The sequence below is a fragment of the Zalophus californianus genome, chromosome X, assembly GCF_009762305.2.
Source record: "Zalophus californianus isolate mZalCal1 chromosome X, mZalCal1.pri.v2, whole genome shotgun sequence".
Lineage (NCBI taxonomy): Eukaryota > Metazoa > Chordata > Mammalia > Carnivora > Otariidae > Zalophus > Zalophus californianus.
In genome coordinates this window covers 29,399,824-29,417,637 of record NC_045612.1, presented here as the reverse complement: position 1 = coordinate 29,417,637, position 17,814 = coordinate 29,399,824, and the positions used below count along the sequence as shown (strand labels likewise).

General features: G+C 38.3%; 1 pseudogene; it reads right to left on the bottom strand.

The window, feature by feature from the left end:
• Positions 1 to 16,859: 16,859 nt before the first annotated feature.
• LOC113930495 lies at positions 16,860 to 17,442 on the bottom strand (annotated as a pseudogene).
• Positions 17,443 to 17,814: the final 372 nt, after the last annotated feature.

Below are 17,814 nucleotides of genomic sequence, written 5' to 3'. Positions count from 1 at the left end.
TGCTATGTCTGTATTTGGAATGGTCTTTACTTCTTCCTAACCAATCCCTTGTTACTCCAATTTTCTGTTCTAATTAATAAGTTTTTCTATTTAACTTTCCCTGTTCAAATGCCCATGTCATTTATTTATCCTGATTGGACCCAGACTGGTATACCAGCACACTGAACTTGGCTGCTTAGGATATCTGGGGACCAAGTAGACACTCTTCTTCAGCAACCGAGAGGGAGCCAGCTAAAATCGGAAAGTGAATATTGACCTTTCTGACAGTTACAGAAGGATGAATCAGGAGCAGACTTATAATCCCAAACCAAATGCTGTTGCTTTAATTTTCTGAGTTGGATGAAACTGCTCTCAGTCTCTCTCAATTTCACATTGCCTAATTGATATGGACTTTATATCTTTGAGTTAGTTTTGTGCATATGGTTAAATTTGTCTTTTTCTAGAATGGCAGTGTTATATAGTGGCAAGTATGGATTTGAAGCAAGGCAGATCTGTTTGAATCCTGACTTTATCACTGACTAGCTATATGACCTTATGTAAATGATATCCATCTTTCTGAGTCAGTTCAGATTTCCCCTTTGTAAAATGGGGACAATAGTACCTACCTAACATGTTACTGAAGGTTTAAGAACAGTGAATGTAAAGGTCATAGTATGGTGCCTCATACATAGTAATTGCTAAATGGTAGCTAGTAATCGTTTTCATTATTATTCAGTGTGTACAGAAAATTACTCTCCAAGTAGATGTAGAGGAAACAAGAGTTATGATCTTAAAGTTGGACCCACACATTTGTTAAGAGCAGATTGCAGCATGACAGTAGGAAGGACTCTTTCTCTCCCTAGCCCCCTTTCCTTTCAGGAAGACTCACATCTATAGGCTATAGTTACACAACGAAGAGTCCGGATGTAGGATCCAGGAGCAGATGTTGGAAGCAACACTGGCCCTATTAGGTCCTGACTGAGCTCAGCATGCTTAAGTGTGAGTGAGAGGGGCTTGGCCCTCACTTAAACAGTCAATCGTGACTCAAAATTAGGTAACGACCATAGGATGCCAATAGTTATGATTCCTGTCGCTGTCTGTGTAAGTAGGTTTGCTCTTGATTCGGCTTCCCATGATGCCCAAGGAATAAAGAGAGGGCTTATTTGATATGCACACCAGGATGTTTGTATGTGTTGGGTGGTGGTGAGCATCTTTTCGCTGGGCTCCTGCTGTGATTGACTCCTCACAAAGAGTGCATATGTAGCTTGGGTCCCTTTTCATGTCTCTGTAAAACAAGACAGATTACAATTCTTCTTGCCTGAGATCATGTCCTGGCTGAGCTTCTGGTGTGTCACATCTGCCTCTCTGTGTGTGTCTGTTTGCCTCTGTACTTGTCAGTGACATTCGTCAGTGGAGGGAAATAGCTTCTGCAGTTGCAGCTCTGTCGATGAATTTGGTCAGGCCTGGCTAAGTAGTTATGCCTGGTTCGGGCTGGTCTTCCATGGAAGTAGAGGAAGTGATATTCTTTGGAGTAAGTTATTAAGGGCTTGTGTTAACATTTATTGACTACTTTGTGCAAGATTCTGTACTAAATGTTAACAAATTATCTCCTTCCAAACCTCAGAAGACTATGAAGTAGGTGCTGCTATCATCTAATTTTATAGATGAGAAAACCGAGGCTTATGTTAAGTGATTTATCCAAGGTTATGCAGCTAAAATGTGGCACTCATTCATTCAATTAAGGATTTTTTTGAGCAATTTCTATGCCTGGAGAACTGTTCCAAGTGGTAGGGATATACCAGAAAACAAGAGAGTGACAAATACCCCTGACCTCATGGAGGTTACATTTCTAATGGTAAAAGACAAAAACTGAAATATATGTTATATAGTGATAAGCGTTAAGGAGAACTATAAAGCAGAGAAGGGGTATAGGGAGTATGTATGTAAGACTGTTTAGAGAAGGTGGTCAGAAAAGGTATCACTGAGAAGGTGACATTCGAGCAGAGCTCTGAGGGAGGTGAGAGAGTGAGCCATGAGAATATCTGTAGGCAAGAGCATTCCATGCGAAAGGAACAGAAATTTCAAAGGCCCCGATGCAGGAATATTCCTGGCATGGTCAGGGAACAATAAAGAGGTTAATATAACTGGAACAGAGTGAGCAGAAGGGAGAGTAGGAGATGAGATGAGAGAGGTAATAAGGATCCAGGTTGTATAGGGCCTTAGAGCCATTGTGAAGATTTGGCTTTTACTCTGGGACCAGAGAGTTTGGGCAGAGGAGTGATATATGGTATGACTTCTGTTTTAACAGGATCAGTCTATTATATTGAGAATCAGCTTGGGTTAAGGGGTCTAGCAAGGAGGAAGAACACATTAAGTGATTTGTCCAAAGATTAAATCTTTTGAGTTCAACTTGGTAAACACTGAATACAGGGCTGGATCTAGTACTTATGGATCTGAGGCTTTATACAATTTTGGGGGCCACCTTTAAGTGAAAGAATTCAGAAAGAGGTATATATGTGAGTTTTTTTTAATTAAAAAAAAAAAAAAAAGGAACTGGGAAAGGATCCCTCAGGTAAGGGACTCCGAAGCATAAGCTCCATCAGCTTCACAAGTAACTCGGCCTCTGAGTAAATTACTGTGCACCAGACTCTATGCTAGGCCCTGGGAACAAAAAGATGGATAAATCACAGTGATTAGCCTGAGCACCTGGACTATTGAAAGCCTTCTCTCTGACTTCCCTTAGCTCCTTTTCTTCAATCTGTCCGGCATACAAATGAAGATTTATTTTCCCAAATCACTGCTCTATCACTGTGGCACTCCTCTTTTAAAAGACTCCCATTGGCTTTCCATTGCCTGAAGGCGTTCTTATATTCTGTCAGGCATCAGCATCAGTTGAGGGGCTATGTGTGCCGTGTGTGGTGGTGGTGCGGAAATGCTTGTTCAAAATGAAGGTTCCCTGGCCCCAGCCCTAAACCTACTGAACCAGAGTCATTGGACTTGGGGCCTGTAATTCATTTACCACAGTCTCTCCAGGTGGTTCTGATGCAGATGGCTACACTTTAGTAGTAGCTAATGTGCTAAGGCCAAAGCTCCTTAATATGGGGATATCATCCATAATCTTGACCTACTCGCATCCTTGTTATTCTTCAACATAGACCCTCCATTCTAGCCATTGTTCCCTAAGCATGCTCTACCCCTTCTTGACTCTGTAGAACCTTTGATCACTTTGCTCCGTCTGGCTGAAATGCCCTTCCTCTCCTTACTGTCTCTCCAAATCTTTGCTATTCCTTAAGTTCGAATTCAGGTTTAGTCTCTTTCTTGGTGCCTTCTCTGACCCAACAGCCCATAGCCTTCACACTCCCAGAGTACTCATCAACAACCTTGTCATGTTTATTGCATTACTGTACTTCTTAGACATGTCTGTTATCTCAACCAGACCATAAACTCCCTCAGGATAGGGTCCATTCCTTTACCTTTTGGTATCTCCCAAAGGCCTTGCTCAGTACTGAGCAGGCAGAAAAAAACAACAGGAAGAGGCAGAAAAGAGTGTTTATGCTCATAATGGAGCATATTTCTTGTCCTTTATATTCTCATTTAGTAGAGCATAACAAATTCCCAAACAACTACTTTTCAATGAACAACTCAGATTTGGTTCATAAATATAGGTTCCAAAAATACATTGAAGATAAAAACCTCTTTGGCTCAGAATCTCTCGCGGCAAGAAGGTATTCGGTGATATACTACAGGATACCGGCTGCTATTTGTAAATATTTCAGGAATCAATTTATTCAGTGCTGTGGTTTTCAAATTTTTATCCAGGGTTGTATTTCATGTTTTGTTGCTCTTGAAGGAGCTTTATCTGTATGCTGAAATAGTATACTCCTAGGCTATTGGAAAAGAAACCCCAGCACCAAAGTATACCTAGAGGTTGCATTAAGGTTTCCTAGTGATTGTGACATTATACTTATCAAGGTTTAAGATAAGACGATGGTTCCAGAGTCACTCTCTCATTAACATGTTCATGCAAGAATGAGTATAATATCTACATTTTTTAAAGGAGGGCAAACCTTAGGCACAGGTTAATAAGCCATGGTCAGGCAATGAGATTATAATCTGGCTGAAAATTGAGTTTATGCAGATTTGGTTTTTCTATTTCTATAGGAGAGGCAGCATAGTTTAGTCAAGTGACTTTCAAACTGTTTTCCACTGTCTTAGGGCTCTATAGAATTACTCTGATGGCCACTGAGGGCAAGGGTCTGGTGGTTATGGCTGATACTGTTGTACGAGAGAAGTATTCAGATTTGATTTGGCTTCTGCCTGCATCACAAAAGGTAGAACTAAGCATGGTAAGAATGAATCCAATGTCAAGTTAGGTTGAGCTTGTGACCTCAAGTCTCTTGGCACAGATGATAGTTTATATCCCAGGGGATTGATCACAGATGGGATTATAGCACTGTTGTTTAGGAATCTTTAAGGAGGGGGTGTCTGGGTGGCTCAGCTGGTTAAGAACCTGCCTTGGCTCAGGTCATGATCCCAGAGAGCTGGCATATAGCCCTGCATTGAGTCGCTGCTCAGTGGGGAGTCTGCTTCTCCCTCTGCACAGCCCCCTCATGCTTGTGTGCTTTCTCAAAGAAATAAGTAAAAAATTAAAAAAAAATAGAAGGAATCTTTAAGGGATCATGAAAATGGACTAGGTCCATAAAGAAGCTGGGAGAGGAACAGATATTGTCCTGGTTTTCAAAATGGAAGAAGGTAAATTCTGTGAAGTATAGACTCATAAACTCAACTTTTTTTAAATAAGTGAACTCTACACCCAGTGTGGGGCTCGAACTCACAACTCCAAGATCAAGAGTCACAAGCTCTACCAACTGAGCCAGCCAGGCATCCCAAGACTCATAAACTCAACTTCTAGCATTTCTGTTTTCAATGTCATTGACTTCCACTCTTTATTTCCTTCCCTTTGTTTGCTTTGGGTTTATTTTGTTTCTACTTTCTTAAGCCAGAACTTTAGGTTATTAATTTGAGACATTTTCTTTTTTCTAATATAAGCATTTAGTGCTATAAATTTCCTCTCAGCACGTCTTTAGCCACATCCTTCAAAGTTTGATGTGTTTATTTTTATTTTCATTTAATTCAAAGTATTATTTTATTTTCTTTGAGACTTTTTCTTTGCCTTAAGGATTATTTAGATTTTGATTTGTTTCCAGTTGTTTGGAGATTTTCCTGTTATCTTTCTGTTATTGATTTGGTTCATCTTGGTATATATGTTCCATGTACATGTGAAAGAATGTATTCTGCTGTTGTTGACTGGTCTGTTCTATAAATGCCAATTAGATCCTGTTGGTTGATGGTGCTGTTGAATTCTTCTATATCCTTGCTGATTTTCTGTCTAGTTCTGTCAGTTTCTGAGACAAGTGTGTTGAAGTCTTCAATTACCCTTTTTTTTGTCTGTTTCTCCTTTCATTCTATCAGTATTTGCTTCATATATTTTGCAGCTCTGTTGTTTGGGGCATAAACATTGAAATTGTGTTATGTCGTCTTGGTGGACTGACACATTTCATTATATAATGTTCTCTCCCTCATTATCTCTAATAATTTTCATTTCTCTGGTCTACTTTATTTGACATTAATATAGCTACTCTTGCTTTCCTTTGTTTAATATTCTCATGATATAACTTTTTCTATTCTTTTACTTCCAACCCACATATATTGTTATTTGAAGTTTCTGTTATAAGCTTATCATTGTGTCATATTTTGAAACTATTCTACCACTATGTCTTTTAATTTGTGTATTTAGACTGTATACATTTAATGAAATTATTGATATGTTAGGGCTTAAGTGTAACATTTTTTGTTTTCTATTCTCTCTGTTCTTCACTTTTGTGTTTATTTTTCCTTCATTCTTTTGATTTACCTTCTTTAGAATTCCATTTTGATTTGTGTGTATTTTTTTCCAGCTTTGTTGAGACATATGTCACATACCAAACAATTCAGCCACTTAAAGTACATAATTCGATGGTTTTTAGTATACTGAGTTGTGCAATCACCACCACAATCTTTATCACCCCAAAAGAAACCTTGTAACCCTCTAAGCAACCACTTTCTCTCTCTCTCTCTCTCTATATATATATGCCTATTTGGGGGCATTTCATGAATGGGATCATATAATATGTGATCTTTTGTGACTGCCTTTCCTTAGCATGTTTTCAAGGTTCATCCATGTTGAGCAGGGAGCCTGGCGCAGGGCTTGATCCCAGGACCCTGAGACCATGACGTGAGCCAAAGGCGACGCTTAACTGATTGAGCCACCCAGACGCCCCTATTCTTACAGTTTTTAAAAAAATGGATTCTTTTCGGGACGTCTGGGTGGCTCAGTTGGTTAAGCATCTGCCTTCGGCTCAGGTCATGATCCCAGGGTGCTGGGATCGAGTCCCACGTCTGGCTCCTTGCTCAGCGAGGAGCCTGCTTCTCCCTCTGCCTACCCATCCCCCTGCTTCTGTGCGCTCTCTCTCTGACAAATAAATAAAGTCTTTAAAAAAAAGAATAAGGGGCGCCTGGGTGGCTCAGTCGTTAAGCGGCTGCCTTCAGCTCAGGTCATGATCCCAGGGTGCTGGGATTGAGCCCCGAGTCGGGCTCCCTGCTCCGCGGGAAGCCTGCTCCTCCCTCTCCCACTCCCCCTGCTTGTGTTCCCTCTCTTGCTGTATTTCTCTGTCAAATAAATAAATAAAATCTTAAAAAAAAAAAAAAAGGAATAAGAAAATGGATTCTTTTGGAATGCCTGGCTGGTTCAGTCAATAGGACATGTGACTCTTGATCTCAGGGTTGTGAGTTCAAGCCCCATCCACATTGGGTGTGGAGCCTACTGAAAAAAATGGATTCCTAAGGATTTTCTACATAGCAGATCATGTAATGTGTGAATAGAGATAGTTGTACCTTATCCTTTCCAATCTAGATACCTTTTATTTAATTTTCCTAAGTGTCCTGGTTAGAACCTCCAATAAAAATTTTGAATAGGAGTGGTGAGAAAAAAAAAAGAAGTGGTGAGAGCAGACATTCTTGTTACCAGTCTTAAAGGGAAAACATCCATCTCTCACCACTAAGTAGGATGGTAGCTATGGGTGTTTTGTAGATGCTTTTTATCAGACTGAGGTTTTCCTTCTCTTCCTAGTTTGAGTGTTACTGACATGAAAAGGTGCTGGAGGTTGTCGGATGTTTTATCTGCATCTATTGAGATGATCCATGTATTTTTTGTTTTTTAATTCCATTCATATGGTGTATTATATTCATTGATTTTTTTTTAAATTTAATATATATCCTTATGTTTGTGGGATAAATCGCAGCTAGTCATGGTGTATAATTCTTTCTATATGTTGATGGATTTGGTTTGCTAGTATTCTGTTGAAGAGTTTTGAGTCTATATTTTTAAGAGATATTGGTATGTAGATACTTTTTCACATCATGTTGTCATCTGATTTTAGTATCAGTGTAATAAGGGACTCATAGAATGAGTTGGGAAATGTTCCCTCTTCTATTTTTTTTTAAAGATTTTATTTATTTATTTGAGAGAGAGCGTGCACGCACGTGAACACAAATAGGGGGGAAGGGGCAGTGAGAGAGGGAGAAGCAGACTCTCCGCTGAGCAGGGAGCCTGATATGGGGCTTGATTCCAGGACCCAGAGAACATGACCTGAGCCGAAGGCAGATGCTTAACTGACTGAGTCACCCAGGTGCCCCTTCCTCTTCTATGTTTTGGGAAAGTTTTTCAAGAATTGATATTAGGACTCCGTGCTCAGCGCAGAGTCTGCTTGAGATTCTCTCTCCCTCTTTCACTGCCCCTCCTGCTCATGCTCTCTCTCTTTCTCTAAAATAAATAAATAAATCTTAAAAAAAAAAGAATGGATATTAATTCTTGAAATATTTGGCAGAATTTACCTGTAAAGTCAGTTGGTCCTGGGCTTTTCTTTGTTGAGAAGTGTTTGATTACTGATGCACTTTCTTTCCTTGTTAAAATTCTACTCATAGGGCGCCTGGGTGGCTCAGTTGGTTAAGTGACTGCCTTCGGCTCAGGTCATGATCCTGGAGTCCCAGGATCGAGTCCCACATCGGGCTCCCTCCTCGGCAGGGAGTCTGCTTCTCCCTCTGACCCTCTTCCCTCTCGTGCTCTCTATCTCTCATTCTCTCTCTCTCAAATAAATAAATAAAATCTTTAAAAAAATAAAAAATAAAATTCTACTCATATTGTTGTTATTGAATAAGTTTTGGTCATTTGTGTTTCCTAGAAATTTACCCATTTCATTTATTATCTAATTTATTGGCATCCAGGTTTTTATACAATTCCTTCAAAATTGTTTTTATTTCTGCAATGTCTTTTAGCTTGGGCTGTTATAACAAAGTACCATAGATTGTGTGGCTTATAAACACCACACATTGATTTCTCACATTTCTGGAGGCTAGAAGTCTGAGGATGCCAAGCATAGTTGAATTCTGGAGAACCCCTCTTGGTTGTAGACTGCCGTCTATCCACTGTGACCTCACATGGCAGAAGTGGGCAGGGGAGCTCTCTGGGGTCTCTTTTCTAGGGACACTAATTCCATTCTTGAGGGCTCCCAAAGACCCCACCTTGAAATACCATCATGTTGGGGATTAGGTTTCAAAATAGGAATTTTCAGGGGACACAAACATTTAGTCGATAGCACCTACCTTTTTTAATTTCAGACTCTAGTAACTTGAGTCTTATCTTTTTTTTATTCTTGATCAGTCTAGCTAAAGGTTCGTCAATTTTGTTGATCTTTACAGAGAACCAAATCTTGGTTTCATTGATTTTTCTTTATTGATTTCTATTTTCTATTTTACCTTTGTTCTAATATTTATTATTTTTTAACCTCTGCTTTAGATTTAGTTTGTTCTTCTTTTCCCAGTGACTCAAGGTAGAAGGTTATCTTATTGATTCGAAATCTTAAATCTTTCTTTTCTTTTTTTTTTGGCAGTTATAGCTATAAAATCCTGTTAAGCATTGTTTTCACTAGATCCTATAAATTTTGGTATTTATGTTATCATTTTCATTTATCTTAAAGTATTTTCTAATTTCCCTTATGATTTCTTATTTGACCTATTGATTATTTAGGAGTTTGGTGTTTAATTGCTCATTGTGAACATGCCAAATTTCCTTCTGTGACTGATTTATAATTTTGTTCTATTGTGGTTGAAGAACATACTTTGTATGACTTCTGTCCTCTTAAGGGTATTGAGTCTTGTTTTATGGCCTACCATGTGGTTTATTGTGGAGAGTATTCCATGTGCCCTTGAGAAGAATGTGTACTCTGCCGTTCTTGGGAGGTGTGTTCTATATGTGTCCATTAGGTATAGATATTTTATAATGTTATTCAGTTCTTCTGTTTCCTTGTTAATATTCTGTCTTGTTGTTCTATCCATTATTGAACGTGGATTATTTAGTCTTTAAGTATATTATGGAATCAATTGTTTCTTCATTTCTGTCAGATTTTGCTTCATGTAATTTGGTGCTTTGTAATTGGGTGCATATGTTTATAAATGTTATATATTCCTGATGGATTGTCCCTTTTATCATTGTAAAATAACCCTCTTTAGCTCTAAAAGCACTTTTTTGTTTTAAAGTGTATTTTGTCTGATACCTACTCTAGCCACTCCAGCATTCTTAGTACTGCTGTTTGCATGGTAGATCTTTTTCATCCTTTTACTTTCAGTCTATATCTTTGAATGTTAAGTGTAGACAGCATACAGTTAGATCTTGATTTTTATCTATTCTGACAAACTTTGCCCTTTAATTATATTGTTACTGAAATAATTTTGTTTATGCTATTTTTACTTTTTTGTTTTCTATATGTCCCATGCCTTTTTGTTACTCTATTTCTCATGTACTGCTTTCTTTTGCATTAAGTGAATATTTTCTATTGTAAACTTTCAGTTTCTTTAATTTTTCCCACTGTAGTTTCGAATTATTTCCTTTTGGTTCCTTTGTGGTTCCTTAGGCTCACTAGACAGATGTTACCAGAATCTGCTCCAGATTTGTACTAATTTAGTTCCAATGAGACATAGAAATGTTACTCCTGTGTAGCTCTATTCCCTTTTTCCTCTTTTTGTGATGTTATTGTTTATATGTATTATGTATGTTAAAAGCACAACACAGTGCTATAATTATTACTTCATACAATTTTATATCTTTTAAAGAAACAGGAGCAAGAATAACATGTATGTATGTATGTATAGCTTTTGCTATATTGACCTTATTTCCCATTACTGGTTTCTTCATTTATTTCTGTTGATCCGTGTTACCATCTAGAGTCATTTCCTTCATCCAGTACAGCTCTGCTCCCTGCCACCACCTTGGCGTTATTGGCAAATATGTTACAATTACCCAGCAGTGCAATTTTATATATATATATATATTTTAGTTGTTTTTTTTAAATTTGTTAAGAGAAGAAAGGAAAGAAATATGCATTTATACTGTCTTTTATAATGATATTACTACCTTTACAAGTGCTTTTTGCTTTTTTGTGTGGATTTGAAATACTGTCTGGTTCACTTGCATTCAGCCTATTCTTTCTTGTAAGGTGGGTCTGTTAACAACAAATTCTCTCAGACTGTGTTGATCAAGGAATGTGTTTATATCACATTTATTATTTAAAGATAGCTTTGAGGGATATAGGATTCTTGGTTGATAGTATTTTGTTCTTCTTTTGGCACTTTGAATATGTTTTTATCCTGCCTCCTGGCCTCCATTTTTTCTGATGACAAGTCAGCTGTTAATTTTATTGGAATTTCCTCAAAAATGACCCTTTTTTTTCTTGTTGCTTTCATGATTTTCTCCATGTCTTTTGGCTTTCATCAGTTTTACTATGATGTATCTTTTTGTGGATCTGGTCGGTTTTATTATATTTGACATTCATTGAGCTTCTTAGATGTGTAGATTGAAGATTTTGATCAAATTTGAAAATATTCGGGTGCCTGGGTGGCTCAGTCGGTTAAGCGACTGCCTTCGGCTCAGGTCATGATCCTGGAGTCCCGGGATCGAGTCCCGCATCGGGCTCCCTGCTCAGCAGGGAGTCTGCCTCTCCCTCTGACCTTCTTCCCTCTCATGCTCTCTCTCTACCATTCTCTCTCTCTCTCAATAAATAAATAAAAATCTTTAAAAAAAATTTGAAAATATTCAGCCATTATTTCTTTGAATATTTTTTCTGCTCCTTTCTCTCCTCCCTTTTGGCACTTCTGTTACATGCATGTTGTATACTTTGCAGGGTCGCATAGTTCTCTGAAGCTCTTTTGTTTTTTTGTTTTTTTAATGTAATCTCTACAACCCAACATGGGGCTCAAACTCAAGATCCTGAGATTGAGTCGCATGCTCCACCAACTAAGTTAGCCAGGTGCCCTGACTCTGAAGCTCTTTTTATTTTCTTTTTTCCTCTGTATTATTTTGATTGTATAGTATCTGTAGGTCTATATTCATACTTGTTAATTCTTTCTTTTTTCTTTCTTTCTTTCTTTCTTTCTTTCTTTCTCTTTCTTTCTTTCTTTTCTTTCTTTCTTTCTTTCTCTTTCTTTCTTTCTTTCTTTTCTTTCTTTCTTTCTCTCTTTCTTTCTTTCTTTCTCTCTTTCTCTCTTTCTCTCTTTCTTTCTTTCTTTCTTTCTTTCTTTCTTTCTTTTCTTTCTTTCTTTCTTTCTCTCTTTCTTTCTTTCTTTCTCTTTCTTTCTCTCTTTCTCTCTTTCTTTCTTTCTTTCTTTCTTTCTTTCTTTCTTTCTTTCTTTCTTTCTCTCTCTCTCTCTCTCTCTCTCTCTCTTTCTTTCTTTCTTTCTTTCTTTCTTTAACTCTTTCTTTTGGCAGTTCAAATCAACTGTTGAGCCCCTCTAGTAAATTTTTCTTTTAAGTTATCATACTTTAAGCTTCAGAATTTCCATTTAGTTCTTTTTTATAGTTTCTATCTTCTTACTGACAGTCTCTATTTGATGAGACATTGTTATCATAACTTTTCTTATTTAAGCATGATATTCTTTAGTGCTTTGAATATGTTTTGTACTGGCTACTTTGAAATCTTTGTTCATTAAATCTGACATCTGTCCACTCTCAGGCAATTTCTGTTGCCTGCTTTCCCCCATATATGGGTCAGACTTCACTGTTTTATTCATGTCTTACAATTTTTTTGTTGGAAATGGGCCGTTTTATTTTTTTATTTATTTTTAAGATTATTTATTTATTTATTTGACAGAGAGAGACACAGCGAGAGAGGGAACACAAGCAGGGGGAGTGGGAGAGGGAGAAGCAGGCTTCCTGTGGAGCAGGGAGCCCAATGTGGGGCTTGATCCCAGGACTCTGGGATCACCACCTGAGCCAAAGGCAGATGCTTAACAAGCCACCCAGGCGCCCCAGAAACGGGCCATTCTAGGTAACATATTGTAGCAACTCTGGTTACAGGTCCACATTACACTCCACCTGTGTTTGTAGGGATGCTTGTTATACATGTTTGTTTCTGGCTAGCTGGATCGTTTAACTGGATCATTTTTAATGAAATGTATTTCATCTCTATAGTACAAGCTTCTGATACTTCTTGGAGGACATAGCAATGGGCATATGCACAATCACCTCAGAATGCTTGTTGTTTTGGCAGGGCTCTCTTTGTCTCTTTCCCTGAGCACACCTAGTTATCAAGCTCCACTAATTGCTGGCTAATTGGTCTATTATTTTCAACAATGTCCTGGAAAATAAATTGCTGCACAGACTGATTCAATTAAAATCAGATCCTTTGTGAGGACAGTGTTTTTTTTTTTTTAACTTTCTTCTACAGTCTTATCCCTTTAAACTTTTTCTTTTTCCTTCTTCCCTCCCTTCCTCCTAATTTTTTCCTCCAGCTTTACTGAGATATAACTGATAGACAACATTGTGTAAGTTTAAGGTGTACAACATGATGATTTGATACATGTTTATATAAAATGATAACCATAGAAGCGTTAGTTCACAATTGCATCACTTCACATAATTATTTTTTTGGTGTGGTAGGAACATTTAGAATTTACTCCCTTAGCAACTTTAAAGTAAATAATGTAGTATTGTTCGCTATAGTCATGCTGTACATTAGATCTTAAGAGCTTACTTACCTTATAATTGAAAGTTTGTACCCTTTGACCAACACATTCCCATTTCTCCTGCCCCTAGAACCCTGGCAAGAACCATTCTACTCTCTGTTCTGTGAGTTTGGCTTTTTAATTAATTAATTAATTAATTTATTTATTTATTTATTTATTTTAAGAGAGAGAGAGAGCAAGACAGGGGAGGAGCAGAGGGAGAGGAGAGAGAGAATCTTAAGCAGACTCCACGCCCGGCACAGAGCCTGACACAGGGCTCAGTCTCACGACCCTGGGACCATGACCTGAGCCAAGATCAAGAGTTGGACACAAGCAACTAAGTTACCCAGGCACCCCAAGTTTGGCTTTTTTAGATTTCATGTATAAGTGATATCATACAGTATTTGTCTTTCTCTGACTTATTTCAATTAGCATAAAGGTCCAAATGTTGCAAATGGCAGGCTTTCCTTCTTTCTCATAGCTGAAAAATATTCCATTGTGTGTGTCTGTGTGTCACAACTTATTCCATTGATCCTTAGACTCTTAGGCTATTTCAGTGTCTTGGTTACTGTCAATAATGCTGCAATGAATGTGGGAGACCAGATACCTCTTTGAGATCCTAATTTCATTTCCTTTGCATACATACCCAGAAGTGAGATTGCTAGATCATACGGTAGTTCTATTTTTAATTTTTTGAACAACCTCCATACTTTCTGTAATGGCTGTACCAATTTACATTCCCACCAATAGTGCACAAAGGTCCTCTTTTCTCCACATCCTTACCGACACTTGTTATCTCTTGTCTTTTTGATAATAACCATTCTAACAGGTGGTTTTCATTTGCATTTCCCTGATGATTAGTGATGTTGAGCCCCTTTTCATGTACCTATTGGTCATTTGTGTATCTCTTTGGAAAAATGTTTATTCAGTTCTTCTGGTCACTTTTAAATTGGATTTTTTAAGATTTTTTTATTGGTTATTTTTGCTCTTGGGTTGTATGAGTTCCTTATACATTTTGTATATTAACCCCTTATCAGATAGATGGTTAGCAGATATTTTCTCCCATTCCATAGGTTGCCTTTTCATTTTATTGATTGATTCTTTTGCAGTGCAGAAGCTTTTTAGTTTGATTAAATCCCTCTTGATGATTTTTTTTTTTTTTTTTTGCTTTTGTTGCCTATGCTTTTGGCATTGTATCCAAAAAAATCCTTGCCAAGACTAATGTCAAGAAGCTTTTTTCCTATGTCTTCTTCTAGGAGCTATAAGGTTTTGGGTGTTATATTTAAATCCTTAAAATATTTTGAGTTACTTTTTGTTAGTGGTATCAGATCAGGGCTCATTCTTTTGCACGTGATTATCCAGTTTTCCAAACACCACTTCTTAAAGAGACTATCATTTCCCCATTGTCTATTCTTGGCTCCCTTGTCACATATTAGTCGACCGTATATGTGTGAGTTTATGTCTGGGCTTTTAACTGTGTTCCTTTGGTGTGTGTGCCTGTTTTTATGACAGTACCATACTGTTTTGATTACTATAGCTTTGTAATATAGTTTGAAATCAGGAATGCGATGTCTCCAGCTTTGTTCTTTCTCAAGATTGCTTTGGCTATTCAGGGTATTTTGTGGTTCCATGTGAGTTTTGGGATTGTTTGTTCTATTTCTATGAGAAATAACATTAGAATTTTGGTCAAGATTGCATTGAATCTACAAATGGCTTTGGGTAGTATGGAAATTTTAATAGTATTCTTCCAACCTATGAACATAGGTTTCCATTTACATACATTTTCTTCAATTACTTAAATCAACGTTTTACAGTTTTCACAGTATAGAACTTCACTTCCTTGGTTAAATTTATTCCTAAGTATTTTGTTGTTTTGATGACAGTGTACATGTAATTAAAAAAAATTTTTTTTTCAGATAGTTCATTTTTAGTGTCTAGAAACTTGAGGAAAAGGAAGGTCTATTGTATTGCCCAATTTTTGACTCTTCTCCCTATACTTTCTTCCTTCCTAATGTTCCAAGATTCCTTCTTTTATTATTTTCTTCCTGCTTCATTAATATCCTTTAGCCGTTCTTTTAGGGTGAGTCTGCTGGTGACAAATTCTCTTAATTTCCCTTCATCTGATATAGTATTGATTTGTCCTTTTTTCATGAAGAATATTTTCACTGGATATGGAATTCTGGGTTGATATTTCTTTGCTTAGCATTTAAAAAGAGTGTGCCACATACTCTGGTTTCTCTTCAGATCGCATAAATCTTTCGCCTTTTACTAAAAAGAGTGTGCCACTCCCTTCTGGCCTCAAGGGAGAGCCATGAGTGGGAGTTGTGTGGAGAAGGGAGCACCCACCTCCTGGCTATGCTTATCCTGAACTTGTATAGAGAAATCTGCTGTAATTTGTGTTCTTTTCCCCTGGAAAGTAAGGTGTCGTTTCTCTCTTGCTACTCTCTAGGTTTTCTTTGTCTCTGATTTTCAGGAGTTTGATTCTAATGTATTGTGGCATGAATTTCTTTGGGTCTATCCTGTTTGAGGTTTTTGCATTTGTAGATTTATTGCATTTGTAAGTTTATGTCATTCACCAAATTTGGGGAATTTTAAGCCATTATTTCTTTTTATTTATTTGTTTATTTATTTCTTTTAAAGTTAGCTGTACACTCAGTGGTGTGGCTTGAACTCACAACCTGAGATCAAGAGTCACATGCTCTACAAACTGAGCCAGCCAAGCACCCCTCAGCCATTGTTTCTTTGAATACTACTTTAGCGCCATTCTTTCTTATCACTTTATGGGACTCTGATGGCATGAATGTTAGATCTTTTGTTATAGAACCACAGGTCCCTAAGTATTTTTTCCCATCTATTTTTTTTTCTGTTGTTCAGTATTGGTCATTTCTTTTTACTTTATCCTTTCTTTAAAATTTCGATTCAGTTTTAGTAAATGGCAGAGCCACATCACATGCTATACCAGTTCAGGGGGAGAATTTTCTTTCTATTTTTTTATTTAATTAAAAAAGTTTTTTTTAAAGATTTTATTTATTTATTTGACAGAGAGGACAAGCAGGGGGAGCGGCAAGCAGAGACAGAAGGAGAAGCAGGCTCCCTGCTGAGCAGGGAGCTAGATGCGGGGCTCAATCCCAGGACCCTGGGATTATGACCTGAGCCAAAGGCAGATACTTAACCAACTGAGCCACCCAGGCACCCCCCAGGGTGAGAATTTTCTAATTAACCTTTTCTAATATTAAAACTACTTCTTGGGGTTCCTGGGTGGCACAGTGAGTTGAGCGTCCAACTCTTGGTTTCATCTCAGGTAGTGATCTCAGGGGTCGTGGGCTCAAGCCCCACATCGGGCTCGCACTCAGCATAGAGTCTGCTTGGGATTCTTTCTCCCCTCTTTCTCTTCCCTTCCCCCCATGTGCTCTCTCCCTTCCTCTCTCTAAAATCAATAAGTAAATCTTAAAAACAAAAAACAAAAAACAAATCCCGCTTCCCTTAGTATTGTCCTAAATTCTACCCTGAATTTAGGGAAGAGTGGCTGGATGGGCCATATGTTTCCTGGGGGAAATCCAAATTGCTATGTTCCCTCTTTGTAAGGAAATGGGACAGGAAGAACAAGTTCTAGCCCCCAAAGAAAGGACTTACAAGCAATAAATATGTTGCTCCATCCTTATGAGACCTGCCGGCCTTTAAAAGGGAACTACATCCTTAACCCACAAGTGTTTTTCACCATGACAGTGGCTCCTGTTGTTTCTTGCAGCAGAAAGCCCTGGGCTCCTCCTTGAGCCTCTACCCTCCATCTACCACCAGCAGGAGTGAGCCAGGGCATGGGTGGCCTCTGCCATCTTGTGCATGCCATGCTTCTTCTTGATCACAGGGCCCTGTTTGTGAAAAGCCTCCCGCAGTTCCTGTGACAACTTCTCTGGCATCAGCATCCACCAGTGCTTCTTCTCCCTGCACTCAGTAATCATCCACTTCATGACCAGAAAGCAATGACGCCGGTCAGCTAGTGGCCCAGGGACTTGGTAGAAATGGCCACCTCTCAAGATGGGTACCAGCCCAATCACAGGCTCATAGTTCTTCAGGGCTTGGTGGAAGATGGTGTAGGGGTTGTGTTGGATGGTTGTTCCTCTGCAGAAGCAGCATGGTACTTCTCAAACTCCTTCCTTTTCCCAGCTTCCAGAGTCTGCATCATAAAGGGTCTGGCCAGTACTTTGTTTCCTCCTTTCATCATTATATTGGTGAATTTACTGACACTGGGTCTTCAAACACAAAGCTTGTTTTTGTCACTGGGGCAGCTTTAATAAGCTGAATCTTCCTGAGTTCCTGCTCATACTTCTCAGAATGGGTAATTTCTACTATTCTATCTTTATGTCCACTCATTCTTTCCCCTATCACCTTTATTCTGCTTTTGGCTCCTTGTAGCAATTTTTCATTTTGGTTACTATATTTTCAATTCTAAAATTTGATTTTTCTTTATGTCTTCTATTTCTTTGCTGGGACACTATATTTATTTGATGGGAACTTTGGGACTTTTTTTTTTAAAGATTTTATTTATTTATTTGACAGAGAGACAGTGAGAGCAGGAACACAAGCAGGGGGGGTGGGAGAGGGAGAAGCAGGCTCCCTGCAGAGCAGGAAGCCCGATGTGGGACTAGATCCCAGGACCCTGGGATCATGACCTGAGCCGAAGGCAGACGCTTAACAACTGAGCCACCCAGGCGCCCACTTTGGGACTTTCTATCTTTCATTTTC